This window comes from Heterodontus francisci, chromosome 16, assembly GCF_036365525.1.
Source record: "Heterodontus francisci isolate sHetFra1 chromosome 16, sHetFra1.hap1, whole genome shotgun sequence".
Lineage (NCBI taxonomy): Eukaryota > Metazoa > Chordata > Chondrichthyes > Heterodontiformes > Heterodontidae > Heterodontus > Heterodontus francisci.
The window spans coordinates 59,499,273-59,524,064 of record NC_090386.1 but is presented as its reverse complement, the minus strand read 5'-3'; the positions used below and the strand labels follow the sequence as shown (position 1 = coordinate 59,524,064).

The 24,792-nt window shown below is 41.5% G+C and overlaps 1 long non-coding RNA gene across 2 annotated transcripts in view; it reads left to right on the top strand.

Annotated features, from left to right (window-relative positions):
• Positions 1–23,893, top strand: part of LOC137378470 (uncharacterized) — an 86,451-nt gene extending 62,558 nt beyond the window's left edge. For both annotated transcript variants that reach the window (XR_010976617.1, XR_010976616.1), the window contains 2 exons: positions 20,315–20,504; positions 21,800–23,893. This is a non-coding gene — a long non-coding RNA (uncharacterized lncRNA). The remainder of the gene's footprint in view (positions 1–20,314; positions 20,505–21,799) is intronic.
• The last annotated feature ends 899 nt before the right edge of the window (positions 23,894–24,792 follow it).

The window sequence follows — 24,792 nt, the reverse complement described above, 5'->3', positions numbered from 1 at the left end:
TGGTGCAGCAACACTCCAGTGACAAATGTAAGGTATTGCAAGGAGAGTACAGATAAACAGCATCATTTCGTTGACAATCACACAATGTTAGATAGAACCCCATTTTTAGTCACATAACTAAATGTTGCCATCTACAAGCACAATGCCATTGGAATGTTGTGACCATTAACTCTTTTGAATATTGTGTAATAGATGTAAAGACAGTTATGATTAACATTATAAAGTTATTTCTTATTTACTGGACTACTGAAACAAACTTGTCTTGAGGTTGCCATATCCCGGCAAGAAGAATGATGTATGAAATTTATAGTAGGTAGATCTGTAGTTATTTTTATTAATGTATTCCTGTCCCCACCACTTATAATGGTTGTGTTGGTATGAATGTGATTTGCTCACTATAAGTAGTGGTCAGTTACACCGTAATAGGTTAAGTCTCCTCATTTTGAGCTCAGTGTTAAGCTTCATCATTTCATTGCTCTAACAGACTGGAGCTAGTTAACATAATCAGCTGCATATAGTGACACCACTATTCCTGACTAGAATGGAGATGATTGGGTAATTACCCCATCAATTACGTCTGGAGCCCACACTGCTGTAAGTGACTGGGATTCATTTTACGCATATTATTTTAATGTAACCATCCTTCACTCACTGCCCTTTTCTGGAGAAATAATCAATTTGTATTATGTAACCATCCTAGCTCACCACATTTTACTGGAGAAATCACCCTGCTTTTATCGGGAAACATTGCTGCAATTTCAGCCATGAGTTCTGTTTGCTGTCATTTGTGATTCTTTTTAAATAGACGCTGTAGACTGTTTGGTGCAGTGTACTGTTTACACAGACTCAGCTTACTGAGTAAATAGACTTTATCTTCTGTAAAATACACTGTAGCTGTGAGTCCTTCTGTAAATCCTGCCCCAGCTGCAAAACTATTGCTGACACAGTGCAACTCACTGGCTGACAGAGTTATGGCAGTAGACACACTGAGCATATTCTCAACAGGTGCCAAGAATTAAATTGCAGCCTATGGATTCACCACCAGTTTCAAATTGGTGTTTTTTCCCTTCCTCTCCCTCTTTACTGTTCTAATTTGACATCTCTGATGAATCCAGTTACTGAGACAAAGGGCCAATTTCACAAATACAGAGGATTAATGAGTTTCAAACTTATTGATGAATCTATTGAACTCCACAAAATAGCCAGTGTGCTTAATATGTTATAAACATCGCTTTTGCAATCGACTCCGAAGGTACTGGCAAATGGTTAGCACTATTTCCCCGATAGAGACAGCTGTCCATTTTAAACACTGACGGCATAAGTGGCGGTGACCATACTACCGTACACAACTATTGCAAAATACTCTAAGTAGTGTTGATTCTGGAAGTTCAAGTCGCAATTTGAATTGATCCAAACCATGCTGCTAGCTATTAATGGCTGGGGATGCCTAGGAGATGATAGTGTCCAATATTGTCTAAAAATGGGCACAGACAGGATGTAACTGATCAGAAAATTGGAGATAAACCTGATCAGTCTGATTTCTGCTCTTGGTGGTGGATTTTCAGACAGATTGTGGGGCGGGTAGTGGAAGCTCCCATCCAGAAGAAGAAGGAATTTGGACATGAAATCACTTTTATGCTGTTTACGGCCTTGTATCACCAGTTCCTGTTCTCACTCACAAACCAGAGTTGAAGAATTCAGTTATTTCAAATGGAACCTATTTAAAGAGCCCAGCAAATGATAGATTTTTTTTCTTTGCTGCAGAAAGTATTCGGATGATTAGAGGCACTCAGCTTTGCGAAAACAGTTTGAATATTTTTGCAAGCAGCCTAACCCTTTGCAGTGTGGGTATCCTTCTGGAAATCTGCTATATTTGGCATACTTGAAGGAGGATTGCTTGGACCCACCCTTATCCTCTCTACCCCAGAAAGCTGTGGATGCTCAGTTGGTGAGTATATTCAAGACAGGCCACAACAATACACACAAGTACTGATCCACTGGTACAGCAACCACTTTCATCATTTTTTCCATCGACATGCAGAAACAATTCTCCAGATTGATGAATTTTCCAAAGGCCAGAATGTCATAGATTTTATGCATGTTGGCCTACGTGCTTCTGTCCACACTACTAAGCAGAATTCAGCTCACCTCGAATGCTAATCTGCAGTGTTGTTACAGGAATACTCTCAACACAATGTCAGTGAAATCCCACCACCTTGTATTACACTATATTGTTTGAATTTTACTGTTTGCCAAAACCTGTGTCTTTCCCTTGGTTATTTAATGCAATCCCTACTTCTACAGGCCCTTCCCCAGAGGCTACATCTTGGAAGGTTGATGCTGGCTGCCATGTCTCAGTCAAAGGCCCTTAACAGGGTCATGGTGGTAGTTGTGATGCCTCTTGGGACTGGAGTGAGTTTAGCTCAGTTTAATATAAGATATGTGAGACAGAGTCTGCAGGCTGTTGAACATAAAGGCTTCTTCTTTATCCTCTGATTTACTTTCACTTTCCCTTTGCTAGCACGTGTGTTCTACAGGAGCCTCTAGAGTACACAATGCAAAATGCAATTGCAATTTCAAAACACTACATCTCCCTTTCTTAGTAAATGTGAGACATAGCATGTTTCAATGATTTGTTTCCAAAGCTGTAAACAATAAATTTAAACCTAAATAATTCACTTTGTAACATAGTCACTTAAGTATGATGGGCATTTTCTCTCATGAGTAGGATATTGTTTGATATCAGATGTAGTCTCATCTGAGGTGTTGATGTTGGAATTGGGTTCAATGCTTACGAGTGGTGTTTTCAGTGCTTTGAAGAATGACTCATTTCTTGTGATGATTTATGAACCGCACTTAGCAGTGATCACTGAATCTTCTGTATTGGTCACAACAAATGGTTGGATGTCATAAAGAGTTGTTTGCTTTCCAGCATGACCATCACGTTTCACAAGTACTTTATCTCCTGGCTTAAGCAGCATAGCTCTAAATTTCATGTTTCACTCTGCATTTACCTTCATTCGTTCCTTCTGTTCTCAATCACGTTCGCATACATGTTGATCATTAGCTCCGCAGGGAAGCTCAGGTAGACGTGTGGGCATAGGTTTTGCAAAGCTGAGTGTATCTGGAGGTTTTCCAGTTGTCGAGTGAGGTGTCAGTCTGTAATTACAAAGAAAGTGATATTGCTGTTGCTTCCTTGACCTATTCTCAGCTGTAGCTGTACGTATCACTTTTTTCAAAGTTTGCATAAATCTTTCAACTTCTCCATTAGCTCTTGGCCAATGGAGTGTGATTTTTCCTATGAGTGAACCTTGGGTACTTAGTGAATTTGCTGAACTCATCGCTGTTGAATAGGGGCCCATTGTCACTTTTTACCGTTTGAGGGATTCCAAACAAGGTGAAGATTTTGTCAAGCTTTGGGTTGACTGCTTTCATTGAAGTTGGCATAAATAATGCCATGATTGGGAATCTGCTGTAGTCATCAGTGACAACAAGCAAGTGTTCACCTGTGGGCTAATCTGTGAAGTCAACGCTGACTTCAATCCATGGGCCTGGAGGTAGTTCGGACATCTTGCGAAGATCATGAAGATTTGACATTTTGGTGGCTTGACATGGCAAACATTAATTGATTTCGTGCTCTACCATACGGTTGATTCCTAGGAATCATACCTCTTACTTAAGGAGTTGTTGCTATTACAGAGACTTGGTTGAGAGGACAGGATTGGCAGCTAAATGTTCCGGGATTTAGAAGCTTCAGGCGGGATAGAGGGGGATGTAAAAAGGGGTGGGGGAGTTGCAGTACTGCTTAAGGAGAATATCACAGCTGTACTGCGGGAGGACACCTCGGAGGAGTCATGCAGCGAGGCAATATGGGTGGAGCTCAGGAATAGGAAGGGAGCAGTCACGATGTTGGGGGTTTACTACAGGCCTCCCAACAGCCAGCGGGAGGTAGAGGAGCAGATATGTAGACAGATTTTGGAAAGATGTAAAGGTAACAGGGTTGTAGTGGTGGGTGATTTTAACTTCCCCTATATTGACTGGGACTCACTTAGTGCTAGGGGCTTGGATGGGGCAGAATTTGCAAGGAGCATCCAAGAGGGCTTCTTGAAACAATATGTAGATAGTCTAACTAGGGATGGGGCCGTACTGGACCTGGTATTGGGGAATGAGCCCAGCCAGGTGGTCGAAGTTTCAGTAGGGGAGAATTTCGGGAACAGTGACCATAATTCCGTAAGTTTTAAGGTACTTGTGGATAAGGATAAGAGTAGTCCTCGGGTGAAGGTGCTAAATTGGGGGAAGGCTAATTATAACAATATTAGGCAGGAACTGAAGAATTTAGATTGGGGGCAGCTGTTTGAGGGTAAATCAACATCTGACATGTGGGAGTCTTTCAAACGTCACTTGATTAGAATTCGGTTCCAGCATGTTCCTGTGAGGAAGAAGGATAAGTTTGGCAAGTTTCGGGAACCTTGGATAACACGGGATATTGTGAGCCTAGAAAAAGGAAGCATTCATAAGGGCTGGAAGGCTGGGAACGGACGAAGCCCTTGAGGAGTATAAAGACAGTAGGAAGGAACTTAAGCAAGAGTCAGGAGGGCTAAAAGGGGTCATGAAAAGTCATTGACAAACAGGATTAAGGAGACTCCCAAGGCTTTTTATACGTATATAAAGAGCAAGAGGGTAACCAGGGAAAGGGTTGGCCCACTCAAGGACAGAGGAGGGAATCTATGTGTGGAGCCAAAGGAAATGGGCGAGGTACTAAATGAGTACTTTGCATCAGTATTCACCAAAGAGAAGGACTTGGTGGATGATGAGTCTAGGGAAGGGACTGTAGATAGTCTCGGTCATGTCGTTATCAAAAAGGAGGAAGTGTCGAGCGTCTTGCAAAGCATTAAGGTAGATAAGTCCCCAGGGCCTGATGGGACCTATCCCAGAATACTGAGGGAGGCAAGGGAAGAAATTGCTGGGTCCTTGACAGAAATCTTTGTATCCTCATTGGCTACAGGTGAGGTCCCAGAGGACTGGAGAATAGCCAATGTTGTTCCTCTGTTTAGGAAGGGTGGCAAGGATAATCCAGGAAATTATAGGCCGGTGAGCCTTACGTCAGTGGTAGGGAAATTATTAGAGAGGATTCTTCAGGACAGGATTTACTTCCATTTGGAAACAAACAAACTTACTAGCGAGAGGCAGCATGGTTTTGTGAAGGGGAGGTCGTATCTCACTAACTTGATTGAGTTTTTTGAGGAAGTGACGAAGATGATTGATGAAGGAAGGGCAGTGGATGTTGTCTGTATGGACTTCAGTAAAGACTTTGACAAGGTCCCTCATGGCAGACTGGTACAAAAGGTGAAGTCACAAGGCATCAGAGGTGAGCTGGCAAGATGGATACAGAACTGGCTCGGTCATAGAAGACAGAGGGTAGCAGTGGAAGAGTGCTTTTATGAATGGAGGGCTGTGACTACTGGTGTTCCGCAGGGATCAGTGCTGAAACCTTTGCTGTTTGTAGTATATATAAATGATTTGGAGGAAAATGTAGCTGGTCTGACTAGTAAGTTTGCAGATGACACAAAGGTTGGTGGAGTTGCGGATAGTGATGAGGATTGTCAGAGGATACAGCAGGATATAGATCGGTTGGAGACTTGGGTGGAGAAATGACAAATGGAGTTTAATCCGGACAAATGTGAGGTAATGCAGTTTGGAAGGTCTAATGCAGGTGGGAAGTATACAGTAAATGGCAGAACCCTTAGGAGTATTGACAGGCAGAGCGATTTGGCGTACAGGTCCACAGGTCACTGAGAGTGGCAACGCAAGTGGATAAGATAGTCAAGAAGGCATACGACATGCTTGCCTTCATCGGTCGGGGCATAGAGTATAAAAATTGGCAAGTCATGCTGCAGCTGTACAGAACTTTAATTAGGCCACACTTAGAATATTGCGTGCAATTCTGGTCGCCACACTACCAGAAGGACGTGGAGGCTTTGGAGAGGGTACAAAAGAGGTTTACCAGGATGCTGCCTGGTCTGGAGAGCATTAGCTATGAGGAGAGGTTGGATAAACTCGGATTGTTTTCACTGGAACGACGGAGGTGGAGGGGCGACATGATAGAGGTTTACAAAGTTATAAGCGGCATGGACAGAGTGGATAGTCAGAAGCTTTTTCCCAGGGTGGAAGAGTCAGTTACTAGGGGACATAGGTTTAAGGTGAGAGGGGCAAAGTTTAGAGGGGATGTGCGAGGCACGTTCTTTACACAGAGGGTGGTGAGTGCCTGGAACTTGCTGCCGGGGGAGGTGGTGGAAGCAGGTACGATAGCGACATTTAAGAGGCATCCTGACAAATACACGAATAGGATGGGAATAGAGGGATACGGTCCCCGGAAGTGCAGTAGGTTTTAGTTTAGGCAGGCATCAAGATCAGCGCAGGCTTGGAGGGCCGAATGGCCTGTTCCTGTGCTGTCCTGTTCTTTGTTCTTTGTTCTTGTTGAGTTGATTGATCTTGACTATTCCTTGGTGTCCTTCATGTGCTATATCAACAACACATTCCCTCAATGAATGTATAATGATAATACAGTTGTTGCATAATACAAGATCAGATGTAGTTGTCAAGTTGAGCTCATTGTGAAGACATTGTAGTGTGTGAGCAGATTCATTTGTAGATGCTTTCTTGATCAAGTTTAGTGTAAGATATGTGAGACAAAGACTGCAGATCGTTTAATATAAAAGCTTCTTCTTTATTCTCTGTCTTAGTTTCACTTTCCTTTTGCTAACATGTATGTTTTACAGCAGCCTCTCGAGTACACAATGCACAATGCAATTGCAATTTCAAAATACTACAACACTACAGTGGTGCTTGGCAGTCTCTGTGTAATTTATTGTAGACTAGAGTAGAGCATGACTACCTGACTCGAACCCGACGGGACCCGCAACATGTGTCGGGTTGGGCCGAGCCGGGTCAGACACTGTGACAGCCAGGGCGTCAAGGCGGGAAACACTCCACACTATTCTGCAGTGAGCGATTCCATCGAAGGTAGAGCACAATCTCTTTAATATAATCAACTTTATTTCGGTGGTCGGGTCGGGCCTGGTTGGGTGCGGGAAAAAATGAAAGGACTTGGGCCGGGTCGGGCTCGGGTTGGATGTGGTTCTGTCAGGCTCAGGTCGGGTTTCATTTGCAGACCCGAGCAGGCCTTTAGACTACAGTACAACCATTTATTTTGTGTATTCCAGTTTAAAGTTGACAACACATCATTGATTTTCTCTGGTCTATAATCAATAATAATTTTCAGAATCTGCTCTGTATTAAAAAGCAATATAAATTTTGCATTAATTGATGGAAATAATGTGATGGCGTGAACTGTTGCTATCTTTATTGCAATTTAGCCTGTTATTGTAGTGGCTGTCCCAGTGTTATTGCTGATAGCTCCTTTGATTGATGGGGGCTGAAGACCAGTATGTGCACAGGAGTTGGATTTCAGTCAAACAACCAGTTTTCTTGATGGCCAGCGAGAAAAATATGAAGTGTGTTGGATAGAGAGAAACCAAGGAAATTACTTAGCTGAAAGCTTAACTGTGCATCATCACTTTCCAGCTGGGGCTGGACTCCCAGTTTCTCACACAGCAGAAATGATGCAACAGTAAAAGATGCCTTCTTGTTTTGAATATGGTCAAGTTTGAACACAATGAAAAATCTTTAATTAAAAACAGAAAGCATTAGAAATACTCAACAGGTCAGGCAGCATTTTTTTAATTTCACGGGATGTGGGTGTTGCTCACTCGGTGAGCATTTATTGCCGATCCTTAATTGTCCTTGAGAAGGTGGTGGTGTGCCGCCTTCTTGAACCGCTGCAGTCCATGTGGCATAGGTACACCCACAGTGCTGTTAGGAAGGGAGTTCCAGGATTTTGACCCAGCAACAGTGAAGGAACGGCGATATACTTCCAAGTCAGGATAGTGTGTGGCTTGGAGAGGAACTTGCAGGTGGTTGTCTTCCCATGCATCCACTGCCCTTGTCCTTCTAGGTGGTAGAGGTCGTGGGTTTGGAAGGTGCTGTTGAAGAAGTCGATGAGTTGCTGCAGTGCATCTTGTAGATGGTACACACTGCTTACACTGTGTGTTGTTGGTGGTGGAGGGAATGAAGGTTTAAAGTTGTGGATGGGGTGCCAATCAAGTGGGCTGCTTTGTCGTGGATGGTATCAAGCTTCTTGAGTGTTGTTGGAGCTGCACCCATCCAGGCAAGTGGAGAGTATTCCATCACACTCCTGACTTGTGCCTTGTAGATGGTGGACAGGCTTTGGGGAGTCAGGAGATGAGTTACTCACTGCAGAATCCCCAGACTCTGACCTGCTCTTGTATTCACAGTATTTATATGGCTGGTGCAGTTCAATTCCTGGTTGATGGTAACTCCCAGGATGTTGATAGTGAGGGATTCAGCGATTGTAATGCCATTGAATGTTAAGGGGAAATGGTTGGATGCTCTCTTGTTGGAGATTATCATTGCCTGTCACTTCTGTAGCGCGAATGTTACGTGCCACTTATCACTCCAAGCCCAAATGTTGTCCAGGTCTTGTTGCATATGGACACAGACTGCTTCAGTATCTGAGGAGTCGTGAATGGTGCTGAACATTGTGCAATCATCATCAAAAACCCAACTTCTGACCTTATGACTGGGAAAGAAGCTGAAGGTTGTTGGGCCTAGGACACTACCCTGAGGAACTCCTGCAGTGATGTCCTGGGACTGAGATGATTGACCTCCAACAACCACAACCATTTTCATTTGTGCTGGGTATGACTCCAATTAGTGGAGAGTTTCCCCTGATTCCCATTGACTCCAGTTTTGCTTGGGCTCCTTGATGCCACACTTGGCCAAATGTTGCCTTGATGTCAAGGACAGTTACTCTCACCTCATCTCTGGAATTCAGCTCTTTTGTCCATGTTTGGAACAAGGCTGTAATGAGGTCAACAGCTGAGTGGCCCTGGCAGAACCCAAGCTGAGCATAAGTGAGCAGGTTATTGCTGAGTAAGTGTCGCTTGATAGCACTGTCAACGACACCTTCCATCACTTTGCTGATGATAAAGAGTAGACTGTTAGGGTGGTAATTGGCTGAATTGGATTTGTCCTGCTTTTTGTTAACAGGACATACCTGGGCAATTTTCCACATGGTCGGGTAGATGCCAGTGTTGTAGCTGTACTGGCTAGGGGCACAGCCAGTTCTGAAGTACAAGTCTTCAGTATTATTGTTACTATATTACTATATGTGGAGAGAGAGAGTTAATGTATCAGGTCAATGACCTTGCATCAAGCATGGAGGCTACATCACCTTGGAGAACATCAGGAAACCAGTGCAGGATGAGTGGAGCAATGGTCTGGAGGCAATGCAGAGAGTTCTGCGGATGGAAAAGAATGTAAACCAGTCTACGGGATCTTGACAAACTCTCCACTGAGAGCACTGATCCTCATTTTTGTGATTTCACGGGGATTCACTACTTGGATGAATGTGAAAATGATCAAGAAGCTTGGAGATTATATCACCTATTTCAAGCAGCTGGGAGCCCCAAGAATGGCATGGGAGAGTACCTGTTCAACACAGGCTGGGGGAGCGTGATTAACCTGAATGCAGGTGTCTAGTAATCTTGTTTATATATTCTTGTGTGTAGAACTGCCATCTTAAAGGGAATAAGGACTTGTGACTTAGCACAAAAGCTGAGTGAGATGGGCTCAAGATGTAAAATGTAATATCATCTAACTGTAAATAAACTGATAATATTGAAATATGTTCTGACTGCCAGAATGGTTCCAGGGATGAGAGATTTTAGCTACAAGGTTAGGCTGGAGAAACTGGGGTTATTTTCCTTGGCGCAAAAAAGATTGAGGGGAGATTTGAGAGAGGTGTACAAGATTATGACAGGTTGGATAGCGTCGACAAAAAAAGTTGTTCTCATTACAAGGACTAGGGGACACAGATTTAAGATTTTGGGCAAGAGATGCAGGGGGGAATGTGAGGAACAACTTTTTACACAGTGAGTGGTAATGACCTGGAACTCTGCCTACGAGGGTGGTGGAAGCAGAGATGATGAATGATTTCAACAGGAAATTGGATGGGCACTTGAGGGAAATAAGCTCACTGGGCTATGGGGATAGAGCCAGGAATGGGACTGATTGGATTGTTCTACTGAGAGCCGACATGGACTTGATGGGCTGAATGGCCTCCTTCTATGCTGTTTTGTCTCCACGACTCAATGATAGGTCATCGACCTGAAACATTAACTCTTTCTGTTTCCAACCACAGATGCTGCCTGACCGACTGAGTATTTCCAGCATTTTCTGTTTTTATTTCAGATTTCCAGCATCCACAGTATTTTACTTTGGAAGATCTTTTGGTTGGCTGTGACTGCTCTGTGTATCTAATCAACACTTGCAGTAAACCTCATGGTATACAAATAAATTAACTTATGAAATACAGCAATTATTATATAGACCTATGTTGTTTGTGCATGATATAAGTTGATCTGTTTTGTCTCTTGTGGAATTGAAGACCAGTTATAGTGTATAGATGAAACAGAGTTTGAGGGCAATATATAATTGGATCAGGGCCTGCAGGTGTAATGCAGTCTCTGTTTTAACATTGCATATTCCTTAAATTTTTATCTGGAGAAGGGCATCTCGTGGCATGCCCTGTTAGTTACACTTTTTCCTGCAGCCTTCAGATCAATATAATTTACAATTTCACTTATTGAAAGTGCGAGTTGACAACGACATGGCAAGGGCAACAGGGCATGTGGCTGCTTAGTAAATGATGGGACCAACAGTGTATTTCCTTTAACCAACGAGATTTAAGGATTGGGACAGAAACAGGAACAATGAGGAATGAAGGTGAATTAGACTGGGTAAATTAGAGTTAAATCAGATACAGAAAGAAATAGAGAGGAAAAGAAAGAGATTCGATTAATAGAGGGAGATCAAATAAAGTAAGAAAAACAATTTTTAAAAAATTCTAATTATGTACCACACATGCAGGGTTGAGACTTTCTGGGCCTGAGAGATGGAATGGATTGCTTTAACAATGATCATGTTAAAAGGATACTTGCGCTATCAATTATAAGCCCTAACTTTCTTTGATTAGTTTAATAGGCAATTAATGTGCAAATTCACAAAGTGGTTAAAAATATCAGGCAGGCTAAGGATGAGATGCTGTTTGTGTGAGGCAAATGACAGAACAGTGTCATTCGACCAGCAAGCTCTGGAGATTTGCAACTCATGCCTTATCCCTACTTCCCCTGAACTTACTGGCCACGTTCCGCATTAATAACTGCATTGTTTGGACTGCCCTGCTCTCATGCATTTTTTACTTGTTATTTTTCCAGGAAGATTTGGCCATTATATTTACAGTTAAATACCAAAATGTATCGCAATGTGGAAAGCAGAGAAATGGTTAGCTGGAGGATAGGAGACTCTCTGCAATACAGTCTGAGGAGTTGGGAAGTACAAAACTGAAATGTGACATAGGAACATAGGAAACAGGAGCAGGAATAGGCCACTCGACCTCTCAAGTCTGCTGCGCCATTTAACTAGATTATGGCTGATCTACCTCAGCACCATTTTTCAGCAGTATCTCCATATCCCTTGATATCTTTAATATCTAGAAACCTATCGATCTCTGTCTTGAACACTCTCAATGACTGAGCCTCTACAGCCCTCTCGGGTAGAGAATTCCAAAAATTCATCACCCTCTGAATGAAGAAATTCCTCCTCATCTCAGTCCTAAATAGCCTACCTCTTATTCTGAGGCTGTCTCCCCTGATTCTAGACCACCACTCCCCCCAACACCCCGCCAGGGGAAACATCCTTCCTGCACCTACCGTATCGAAGCCTGTAAGAATTTTGTATGCTTCAATGAGATCACCTCTCATTCTTCTAAACTCTAGAGAATACAGGCCCAGTCTCCTCAATCTCTCCTCATAGGACAACACAGCCATCCCAAGGATCAGTCTGGTGAACCTTCATTGCACTGCAAGTATATCCTTCCCTAGGTAAGGAGACCAAAACTGTACACAATACTCCAGGTGCGGTCTCACCAAGGCTCTATGTATTTGCAGCAAGACTTTGTTACTCCTGTACTCAAATCCTCTTGCAATAAAGGCCAGCATACCATTTACCTTCCTAATTGCTTGTTGTACCTGCGTGTTAGCTTTTAGTGACTTATGAACGAGGACACCCAGGTCCATTTAGACATCAACACTTTCCAATCTCTCACCATTTAAGAAATACTCTTCTTTTCTGTTCTTCCTACCAATGTGGATAACTGCTCATTTTCCACATTATATTCCATCTGTCGTGTTCTTGCCCACTTACTTAGCCTGTTTAAATCCCTTGAAACCTCTTTGCATCCTCCTCACAACTCACATTCCCACCTAGTTTTCTGTCAGTTGGGGTCAGTCTGCTAAGAGAGAAAACTAGTTAATTCTTTCTCCAACTCTCTGAGAAACCCTGAGAATCCAGTGTGAGCTGAAACCCCTGATGCCGCATTTCTGCTAGAAAGCCTGCCAGACTAATCCTCGACTTCGCTTGAAGAGAACTGCTCCAAAAAGATCCCAGTGACAGCTGTCTACACGTATTTGGGATGCCAGAATAAAGGGACAACTGATATCATTCCATATCTTCTCCCTTTCCTTCAAGAATTAACAAGTATTTGGCCAAAGTATTTTTACTTTATCTTTTTCGGAAAGATCACTGCAGAGAAAACCTCTATTTTTTCTTTAACTGGTGTGTGTGTGCGTATGTGTTTGTGTGTTGGGCTATGTTAAAAGGGAACTTTCATATTTCAATCTGTGTGTTAATGCTTTGCATCTTTACTGAGTAAGTCTTGTTTTATAATAAATTTAAAATTTTTTTGTTTATTAAAGAAACCTGGTTGGTGGATTTTATTCTGAAATAAAAATATAGTATATAATTGGGCCGTATTGTTAACTAGGTAAATATTTAAATGTATGTTGTGACCCATGGAGAAGTGAAACTAGAGAAAGGCAGTGCATTCCTCCAGCCTCGGTCGTAACAATTGTTTAAACTGTTCATACTGTACAAATACAGTGTAAACCACTTTAGTACTTTTTTAAAAAAAGGTTATCTTCCAGCTTAATGTTGAAAGAAACAAACATTTTCATTTTTAAAAAAATGTACAAGTTTGGGGTAGGGGAAGGAGGTGGAGGAGACAGTGGTTTGAAGGGAGGCTTAACAGAAGACAATAGTAGGTGTGATGGAGAGGAGATGGAGTGGAAAGGGTATGAGGGAACAAACATACAGTAAGGGATTATTGGGGATCAAGTAGTAGGAATGATAAAATATTTGATCTCCCATGCCATTACACATGGTGAGCAGGAGGATCCAGTAATATAAATGATGATAATCATAAGGTCATAAGAACTAGGAGCAGGAGTAGGCAATTCAGCCCCTCGAGCCTGCTCTGCCATCCAATAAGATAATGGCTGATCTCATCTCAGCCTCAACTCCACTTTCTTGCCCGTTCTCCATAACCCTTCAACCCTTTACTAATTAAAAATCTGTCTATCTCCTCCTTAAATGTACTGAATGTCCTGGCATCCAATCCACTCTGGGGTAGTGAATTCCACAGATTCACGACCCTTTGAGAGAAGTAATTTCTCCTCATCTCTGTTTTAAATCTACTACCCCTTATCTTAAAACTATAACCTCTCATTCTAGATTGCCCCACAAGAGGAAACATCCTCTCTATGTCTACTTTGTCAATCCCCATAATCATCTTATATACCTCAATTAGATCTTCTGTCAGTCTTCTAAACTCGAGAGAGTAATGGCCTAAACTGCTCAATCTCTCTTCATAAGACAAACCCCTCATCCCCGGAATCAATCTAGTGAACCTCCTCTGAACTGCCTCCAATGCAACTACATCTCTCCTCAAGTAAGGGGACCAAAACTGTACGCAATACTCCAGGTGCAGTCTCACTAATGCCTTGTACAGTTGCAGCAACACTTCCCTACTTTTATATTCTATTCCTTTAACAATAAATGCCAAAATTCCATTTGCCTTCCTTATTACCTGCTGTATCTGCATACTAGCTTTCTGCGATTCATGCACAAGGACACCCAGATCTCTCTGCACCGAAGCATTCTGAAGTTTCTCTCCATTTAGATAATAATTTGCCTTTCTATTCTTCCGACCAAAATGGATAACCTCACACTTATCCACATTAAACTCCATCTGCCAAAGTTTGGCCCATTCACCTAACCTTTCCATATCCATTTGTAAATTTCTTATTTCTTTATTGCAACTTACTATCCCACCAATTTTAGTGTCATCTGCAAATTTGGCTATAGTACCTTCTATCCCTGCATCCAAGTCATTTATATAAATTGTAAATAGTTGGGGCCCAAGGACCGAACACTGTGGCACACCAATAGTTACATCTTGCCAACCAGAAAAAGACCTATTTATCCTGACTCTCTGTTTTCTGTTGGTTAGCCAATCCTCTATCCAAGCTAATAAATTGTCCCTAACCCCATGTGATCTTACCTTGTGTATTAACCTTTTGTGTGGCACCTTATCAAATGCCTTCTGGAAGTCCAGATATACTACATCTACAGGATCCCCATTATCCACTTTGCTTGTTACAGCTTCGAAGAACTTTGTCCAATACCATTCCATTCAGATAATGCAAGAGAAAAAGTAAGGCCTTAATGTAATTTTAACATGCTCAACTTGAATAATTTAGCACATGGATTTTACATTGCCATGAAAATTGAATTTTGGCAGTGGACTATACAACTGATTACATTGGGCAAAACTCCAAGGCTGATCCATAGAAGCAAATGTCTTCCTAAATAATACAGCCATGCATGCTGTGTGTAGTCTTTGAGCAATTAAAACTTATCCTTTTTTATCCAAATCCAGTATATGTGAAAAAACATTGTTTTGTTTTAGTTTGATAGGAATTTTGTATCGTGTACAGCACCCTATTGACTGAACTTAGAAGCAATGTAGCAAGACTTATTTATTCATTCAAGCTGGCAAAAGAAAGTCTGATCTGAACCTCACAAAACTTGGCAGTGGTTCATGAACAATATGGGGTATTAACAGTTTTTGAACTCTGTCGTATTTACTGGTGTCTTGAACTCAGGCTTCAATTTGTAAATGGCAATTAACTTTCCCACGAAAAAATTAAATAAAAATGTGAGATTCATGGTGAAGGTGGTCCTGACCTTTATTTTCTGGTAGCATTAACATGCATTTAGAAGCAGTACAGCTCTGCAGTTATTCGAGAGAATGGTGGGGTTTTTTTAGCATTTGTACTCCAAGCCAGAAAGCCTGCCTTGGCTGTGGAATTGGTATTATGCCTCACTCAGCTGGAAGATCATATATTTGTCCCAAACTATTTGTTGCTCAGGCTCGCATTTCTGCCAAGCTGCTACGTGGAATGAATATTTCACTTACATCATTACCTCACGCTGGCTGATCCTGGAGTGACATTGACAGCAGCTGTGGATGACTATATTGTTTGGACTGCCCTGCTCACTTACATTTCCATCCAGCTGGACAGCAGGATCGCATGTGGAATGATAAAAGTAAAAAAGTAAAATTATTCTTATAAAGCCTAGAATGCCCCCATTATTTGTCAGGACTTTAATAGAAACGGGATTATATCTTTGCTTACTGACAAATCACCTTTTGGGATTCAATAGTCAATTGTAATATCCCTTGATTTCAGAAATACATCTATATGTAAGTTTAATGTGGTTCTCCTAATGTTTAAAAAAAAATAAACAACTGCGTTATCCAGTAATGTCCATCTGGTGCACATGTATCTTCTCATTATTGATCACTAAATAATGGCAACAGTAAAAATATTGCTTTTGGACTGATATAATCTTTTCATACTGCAAACTCAGAGGTATACGCAAAGTAGCAAGAAAACCATTTCTTGATGTTGTTTATGCCGAGTGCATGCATGAAGGAAAACAAGACAGTTATTGGCTATCTGCCCTCTCAAGTGTGTGTAAAAGATCAAATGGCACTATTTGAATTAAAACAGTGATTTTCTTCCATGTCCTGGACGATATGTTATCTCTAGACCAACATCATTAAAACAAGCTATTTTTCTCATTGCTGTTTGTGGGACCTTGCGGTATTTATGCTTTTGTTACCTCTAGACTTGACTATTCCAATGCTGTCCTGGCTTACTTCACACTTTCTACATTCAAACTCTGCTGTCCATGTTCTAACTTGAACCAAGTCCCTATCACCATATTCTTGTCTTTATTGGCAGCCCCTTGGGATCGTGGATGACTTGCTTCCGCTCCAGTTCAGTGAGATGCAACATGGCTAATGGGTTCAATGTGTGAACCGCAGATTGTACCACATGTGGGGCAGGTTACTTGGAGGGCTGTGTGTTCTTTCTGCTGCCTGGACTTGGCTTCCACGTGCTCCCATCAAAATCTCACAAAGTGCTCGGTAACTTCCCAAATGCACTTTCTGCACTATGAGCAGCAAGAGACAGGGACTCCCATGTGTCAGTGGATATGTTGGATTTCTTCAGGGATGGCTTGAGAATGTCCCTAACCATTTCCTCTGTCCTCTTGGGAGTCTTTTGCTGTGGAAAAGCTCAGAGTAGAGCAGTTGCTTTGCGAGCTTGGTGTCAGGCGTACAAGTGAGGTGGAACGCCAGTGAAGCTAGTTTTGGGTGATTAGCACCTCAATGCTGGGAATGTTGGTTTGGGAGAGGAGGCTGACATTAGACTGTCTATCCTGCCAATGAATGTGAAGGATATTGCAGAGACGTTATTGGTGGTATATCTTCAGTTTCTTGAGGTGCCTGGTGTAGATTGTCCAAGGCATATAGGAGCGCAGGGACCACTGCTGCCCGGTAAACCATGACCTTATTCCTGGGTTTGATGTCCTGGTCCTTGAATACTCTCTTCCAAAGTCAGCTGATAGTAGAGCAGGCACACTGAAGCCGGTAGTGGATTTCGTCATCTATGCCTAGCTTCATTGAGACGAGACTCCGAGATATAGCAAATGGTTCATGTTTTCCAGGGTCTCGCCATGGATCCTGTTTGATGGAGGGTGATGTTGTGCTGCAGGAGTGGGTTAAAAGAAGACCTTAGTTTTCCAGATGTTTAAAGTAAGGCCCTATTCAGTGAAGGTGTCAATGATGACTTGGAGCTCAGTCTCCGAGTGATTACGTACACAAACATAGTCCGCGTACGAAAGCTCAATGACTGAAATTGGAGTGACCTTTGTTTTGTGGTGGAAGCTGAATAATTTGCCTTCCATCCTGTAGGTTATCTCCATGCCTGTGGGAACTTGCTGGAGGTGAGGTGCAAAATTGGAACGAAGAAGATGGAGAAGTGGGTTGGTACGGGTATGATGACACAGCCTTGTTTGACGCCTGTCTCCACTGAGATAGGATCTGTGGTCATCCCGTTGGTGAAGATTATGGCTTGCATGTCATTGTATAGAGTAGATGGAATTCCTGCCGAAATCCTGAAACATGGAGGTGATACAATTGTACCACCTCATATCCCTTATCTGGGAAGAGGAGCACATGCCATGGGATCTCAGGGACGTCGTGATTGTGACCATTTTCAAGAAATGAAACCAATCCAATCGCAGTAATTATAACGGAGTCTCCCTGTTGTCTCCCACAGGGAAGATCATCTCAAGGATTCTCCTCAACTGCCTCCTTCCAGTGGCTGATGAATTCCTCCCAGAGTTGCAATGTGGATTTCACCCACTGAGAGGCACTACAGATATGATCTTCACTTTGCAGCAATTCCAAAAAAAATATAGAGAACAGAATCAACCACTGTACATTGCCTTTTTCTGACCTCATGAAAGCTTTTGACTCCGTCGCTCATGAGGGTTTATGGAGAGTGCTCTTCAAGTTTGGCTGCCCTCAGAAATTTGTCATCATCCTTCGACTACTACATGATGACATGCAAGGCCCTATCATGCATCATCTCTTTGCTCATTGGCCTATATTAGCTCCCAGTCTGGCAACGCCTCAATTTTAAAATTCTCATCCTTGTTTTCAAAATCCTCCATGGCCTCATCCCTCCCTATCTCTGTAACCTTCTCCAGCTCTACACCGGTCCAAGCCCCATGAGTTTTTCACAGCCTGCTGGGAACAGGGCAGGTTTCCACTGGATCTTTGTGATGCCATTATCACCACCTTGTACAAAAACAAAGGTCCCAGTGGTGCTGCCGATACTGCTGAGCTGCCGGCTCTGATTGGCCAGCAGCTCTTGGAAGGGGGATCCCTGTCCTTGCAAAGTCTTTAAAGGGACAGGGATCCCACCTCCTAAAACTTTGAATCATAAAGACAGGAGGATCACTTCGGAGTGGGGGAGGGAAGGGGCGCGGGGCACGAAAAGGCAGAAGCGGGGTTCTCCCCACCTTTTTGGCCTGGCACCAGGAGCCCCGCCACCTGCACAAAATCCAGTCCCATGTATTTAAATTTTTTTTGGTGGAAAAATCAATGTGTTTCAATTTGTGCTTTTGTAAATAATTTAAATGCATGTAAGATGATGAATTAGAGTTGGGTTTCAACTAAACTTTAATATAAGTTACTTCAAGAGCTGAGAGAGAGAACCTTATATCTTATCCCAATGCTTCCCAGAAATGGCTCTGACTAGCATCACAAGCTCACACATGATATATAACCTGGAACAAGTTTGAAATTACTGAATTAATTGCTTGCAATCTCTGCAGTCAGATGGTCCCCAAATTTGGCAGCACTGATTTGTAAGTGTGTGTCAAACTTTGGCCCTTGCCCTTGTCCTTGCTCTTTCTTTCATTGCTGATCAGTGAGCCAAATATCACATTCCATTTAACAGTTCTATCAAATCTTTGATTCTGCATCCACACTTCTATCAAGCTCTGGCTTGCCCTCCACAGCAGTCCAAGAGCACAAGACCCCACTCTAGTTCTGTCAGAATCTAGGAATGCCTCATCCTGTATAAATAAATACTATTCCTCATATTACGGCTAAAACAAGATATCTACTTCAACAGGAACAATGTAAATACGTTTAGTGTCCTCAGCTTTCAAAAAATGATATTGGATTAAAAAAGATTAACCACATAAGTAAAAACTATATAAATAAAAATAAACTCCATTCATTTTTTTATACAAAATAATGGACAGTGTCGTGAAATTTGATCTCCAAAGCATTGGGAAAATCCCATCAATCCTTGTAATAAAAACAGAAATTAATTTAGTCACTAATAATTAGTGGCATAGATTATAGCACTTTGTGGATTTTAACTCCCTCTACCTGGCAGAAATTGGGTGAAACCAGAATTAAAATTGAGCATCTCTTTTTCCTTTTCCAGGACCACCCAATGGTTATTTTAATGTTGCGTCCATCTAAATCAAGTGTCGCATTAATGTATGCTAAAAGGACTTCTATCACTCAGATAAGATCCAGAGGCAATCTTAACTGCCTGCTGGCTGGAGCAACCACCACAGTTGCTCTGATCAGTGAAACCTGACAGATACCAAGCAGAGTCCCCAAAAGTCCTGTAAAAATCTTTATGGAGTGAGGAAGAACAGGATCCACCAAGAAAGTGTGAGCACTGCCATTCTAGAAACCCCACCTCAAGAGCAAGCAGGTGACCTCTGGGCCACCTGATGTTTACCTGCTGGCAGCCAGCTAATAAACGTTTCTCTATACCCGTTTCAGGCAGGCAGCTGGCCAGTCAGACGATAAAGAGGCCCGGCCATTAAAATTGGCCAGGTCTCCCTTGGAGACCCAGGTGGGCAGTTCGGTGGCTCCCCAGCTTAAAATCCACAGCAAACAACACCATGGAAGATCTGATACTAATGATAACATAAACGCTTACAATGCAAGTTTCAAGGACAATAGATGGCACTACCACTGTAAATCTATTTTCCTTTTTAATAAGGAATGGGTGCTTCTCATAAAATAATCATCTCATTTAAAAATGTTATTGTAAGACTTGCTGTTGAAAACTCACCAACAGCACATTGTGCATAATCTTGTTACATCTGCAAGTATTCTGTAAAGTATTTGACATTCCAGGCTGTAAACATCTTTAAGAACCTCTACACTTCTGCTTTGGTTCTGTTGACAGGATGCATCCTTGATTGCTGGTTGGGGAGGAAAAGAAATTTCACTTTCTACAAGTGAAGCTGGCATGAGAGAACATATTCTTAAAATATAAAATTGGTTTAATATATTGTCAGCCAGATGTCTGCCCTTATAAAATGAGCATGAATCTGCTTCAGTCATTTGTTATGAATTATGTTATCTCCGCTTATTCAACTGCAGGTGCAGCTGCATGCAAATGGGTCTCAAATGACGGATATAAACAATTCATTCAAAGAATTCATTTCTTCGGCACGGTCAGGTCGTAGGAATGCTGTACCTGACATAAGGGAGACACAGGTAAATTCAACTGATAATGGAGGTACAAGCAAATTAACCACAGATATGGACGGGCTCGCAATCAAATCAAAAGGTTTGTAAATCATCTCCAGATTTAAAGATTTAATCTCTTATTAACAAGCTATGCATAAGGGTTGTTCTGAATTGGGGAATTATTTTTGGAATTTTGTCTGGCTATAATTCTAACTTTTTTAATGAATTTTATCTGCAAAACTACCTACTGTGAATGTTCTAACACAGCACATTTAAAGTTTCCAATTTGAAACTACATTAATAGACCACTCAAAAGCAGAGTGGTTAAAGACTGGATTCATTTGAGTATGTGCAAACTCAAGAAGAATTGACCATCTAGTTCAATCTTCACATCTCTTCTTCCTCTTATTCCCCACCCTTCCCTAATACAACAATGCAGGGTAACCAAGACTGAAACCATCACCGCAAGCACCATGAACATATCCTTGGTTCTGTTACCAGGATACATTTTTGACTGTTTGTGGGGAAGAAAGAAAACTTGACTCCCCACAGCTGAAGCTGGCAAAAACAAGAACATATTTTTTCAAAATATGAAATGTAATATTAATATTTGTTTGTTCAATTCTTAATAGCCTTTGGTGTCACTAACAAGTCCTGTCAAACACATGTGACCAGTTCTAAAATTTAGTTGAATAAATCAGTTATTTTTCTACAGTAATACAGTAACTGCTTATTTCTCATCCCAGGCACTTTGACCATTCTACTGGTATTTTGAATCCTTTAAATTAAAAAATTACAAATTCTGTGCAAGAGTTACAGAATATACCACAGTTATATTCAAACCCAAGGGTCTGGATATATATTTATATCTTGAAAATTGTGCACAGAACATGCTCTTTTTGTCCACAATCTTTTCTTGCTTATGGCATTTGGTCACACTTTTCTGTTGGAAAATTATTTTATTTATTTAGAGATACAGCACTGAAACAGGCCCTTCGGCCCATCGAGTCTGTGCCGACCATCAAACACCCATTTATACTGATCCTACAATAATCCCATTACCCTCTCACATCCCCACCTTCCCTCAATTCTCCTACCACCTACCTATACTAGGGGCAATTTATAATGGCCAATTTACCTATCAACCTGCAAGTCATTGGCTGTGGGAGGAAACCAGAGCACCCAGCGAAAACCCACGCAGTCTCAGGAAGAACTTGCAAACTTTGCACAGGCAGTACCCAGAATTGAACCCGGGTCGCTGGAGCTGTGAGGCTGCGGTGCTAACCACTGCACCACTGTGCTGCCTATGTTGACATTTCACTTTTTCTGTATCAGCTGTCTAAAGCTGACATATATATTATTTATATTTTAAAAGCCTCAATTCTTTTTCCACAGAAGCCTCCAATGAAGAAATGAACAGTGCTACAAATGCACAGGCTCATAATAGTCAAAAAGACCTCCAGGGGGAAAAAAAGTGAACACAGACTCTCAATGGATGGATGAATGGATGTTTGAGAACACATATGACAATGTGAAACTGATTTTAATCATATTCTGTGTAAAAATCTCTGACAATATGGTCCTTCCATTACGAAAGGAATAATTTAAAGTATTCTGTAACTCACAATGAACTGTGCAGTGGATGGATTTAAGTTATCTGCACCAATTAACATTTTTAGTTTTTGTTCTCAACACTACAATATTTTGATAGTACTTGCTAATACTGCTGAGATACCTGATAATTGGTATCTGAGAGCATTAATAAAGTTAAAGTTTTTGCATACATTTATTTAGTAGGATAACATTTGATGTCTACTGCCTTTCAGACCTCTTGACATGTTACAAATGGATTATAGATATGTTGTTGCAAGAAATGGGCCAAAGGACCTTCCTAATCTCATCAATAGGACTCTAAAACTCCAGCAACATATTATTTGCATACATTCCACTGTGACTTACTTTCTTGTTTTGAAAAATACTTGACAATTGGGCCAGATTTTGTGGTCAACGGCACGAGCCGTTGATTATATTTGCATTTGCCCACAGGCTTTCCATGAGGTCTCGCACTGGAATGTACTGTGATTAGAAAGCCATTTTGGTGCAGCACCCTCTAGCGGGGATCAGGAACCTGTGTGAACAGGGCAAACAACTATATTGCCCCTTAACCAATCAAATTGAAGAACTGTTACTGAGTCATGTAGAATCTGAATAAAGCAGTGCAAGTTCGAATAGTTAATTCAATGCCGAATCATGTACAGAAGGTGAAATGAAGAGAAGGAATGAAAGACAGGATTGAGAGAGAGAAAAAAGACACAAAGAAAAAATTTAAAAATGTATTTTATGATATCTCCAACAATAATTAAATTCTGAAGGAGTGAGACGCCACACTCGTTAAAAAAGAATTCAGTGCCAGAGAGGTTGTTTTACAGTCATTAAGATTAATCACGCTATTAAAAAATTTCTTGCACTGGAATGGACATGTCCTAATTATTTTTGTTGCGTTTAGAGGGAAAATACAGCAACTTCACCCTGTTCCATGTGTTTTAATACCGAGTCTTTAAGTGAAATACCAGTATAGCAAAGCTTCTGGAGGAGCAGGGCAAATCAGACAGCACCACCTGATTTCTTCATTTAACTGCATATGTGCTGTTACTGTATGTTGCCATATGATTTACACTTCAATAACAGTGAGCGCTGATAGCCTCACTACTATTTCTACAGCAAAATCCAAGCCATGAAGACTCTATTGACTTGCATAAAACATAAAGTAAGTGGAAAGCAGTATTTACAGCCAAGACATTTTAGTTGCTTAAACAGCAGATTTGTATTGCAGTTACGTTGAATAGATAGCAGAATCAACTTTGTATAGTTGTATAAAAATTAATAATCAAAAGCTTTCCTTCCCGCACATGGGGTTTAGTGTTGCAGTGAAACAAAATGTACTCTAATGCACTATAAACTTAATTTAATGTAACATTTGTCTACTCAATGTAAACCCACTCTTCTGCAAAGTAATATGGAATATCTGAGCCTTTCCAAAACTAGTCACTGATCACTCATTCTTCACACAAAAGATTACATTTCACGTAATGTTGCAGATTTGGAGGACAGGGAAATAAAAACCTTGTAAATTTAGTATACCTTGGGATGTTTTACTACATTAAAGGAGCTATATAAATAAAAGTTGTTGCTGTACAAGTAGGATTGTTATATGAATGGTCCAGAGTTTGAATTTGTGCCTAAAGGTGTTTTCACTCAATGACTCAGTTCTTGTTCATTTTGTCTGGCCACTGAATGCTCCACTTTGTAATAATGGAGCCTTCAACAGCAGCTTTCAAATCGTTCTTTCTCTATCGTAATGTCAGAACTGAAATTTACAATTTTTTTCTTGTCTTCCCTTTATAGTTGGTACCATCACAGATGTTTATCAACCTGTGAAATGTGGGGTAGTCAAGTTAGTTACAGCAAAATAAAGAGCCATGCACACTTCTATTTTTGTTGCATTTATTTATGCAGAGTCTGCAAAGTAGTTGTCATTTTACTAAGCAGGAGGATAGATTACTGGATTAAAATTGGTTAGCAGGAAGAAATGCGAGAGAAGGAATTCAAGTGCTGTCAAGAAAACATGCTATGCCAAATGAGGCTTTTTAGTTCATCGGTTGGAAACTCACATTGAACTTAAAAAACAGAAAACTGGAATATTAAAGACAACTTTTACAAAGAGTTTGGGCTGAATTTTATATTTCCACTTCCGAAATCGGCAGCGGGCGATAGCCAAGGCGGGCCGTCCCCCCCACCCCACCCTATGATGTGAAATGGGCGGGCTGTCCGTCCCCGGCAATGTTGTCAGCTGCCTGTGCACAGGCGCTGATAACATTTTTAAAGGGCTTTGAGCCCTACCATTAAATATTTAAAGATACAGTGAATTACAAAAATTAAATACATTTATTTTGCCCCTCTCCCACCGCCCCAATAACCATAAAATTAATTACTTGCCCTCTCCCCCTCCCAAAATACCTACCTTGTCCACCTGATCTTCCCCCACGAAAGTGCATAAACTTTAACCTAAAGCCCTTCCCACCATCCCCTACACAAATAATGTCACTTTGACCTTGTTCCCTCCCCTCCCATACTGAGAAACTTACCTCCTCTGTTGTCCCCACCAGTGTTATGCCTCGTTTCCCTGGATGGGGATCCGAAGGCGTGAGAGTGCCAGCCAGTGGCAGGAAGATAGCACCGGGATGGAAGGTGGTGACGTAAGTATAATTAATGCATTCATTTTAATTTATTTGAATATGTAAATGGGGGTCCAGTCGCCAAGTGGCGGTGAGGGGTGGGAGGGGGCCGCCACAAGGCCTCGCCGCCACTGGCAATATCAGTGTCGGGGT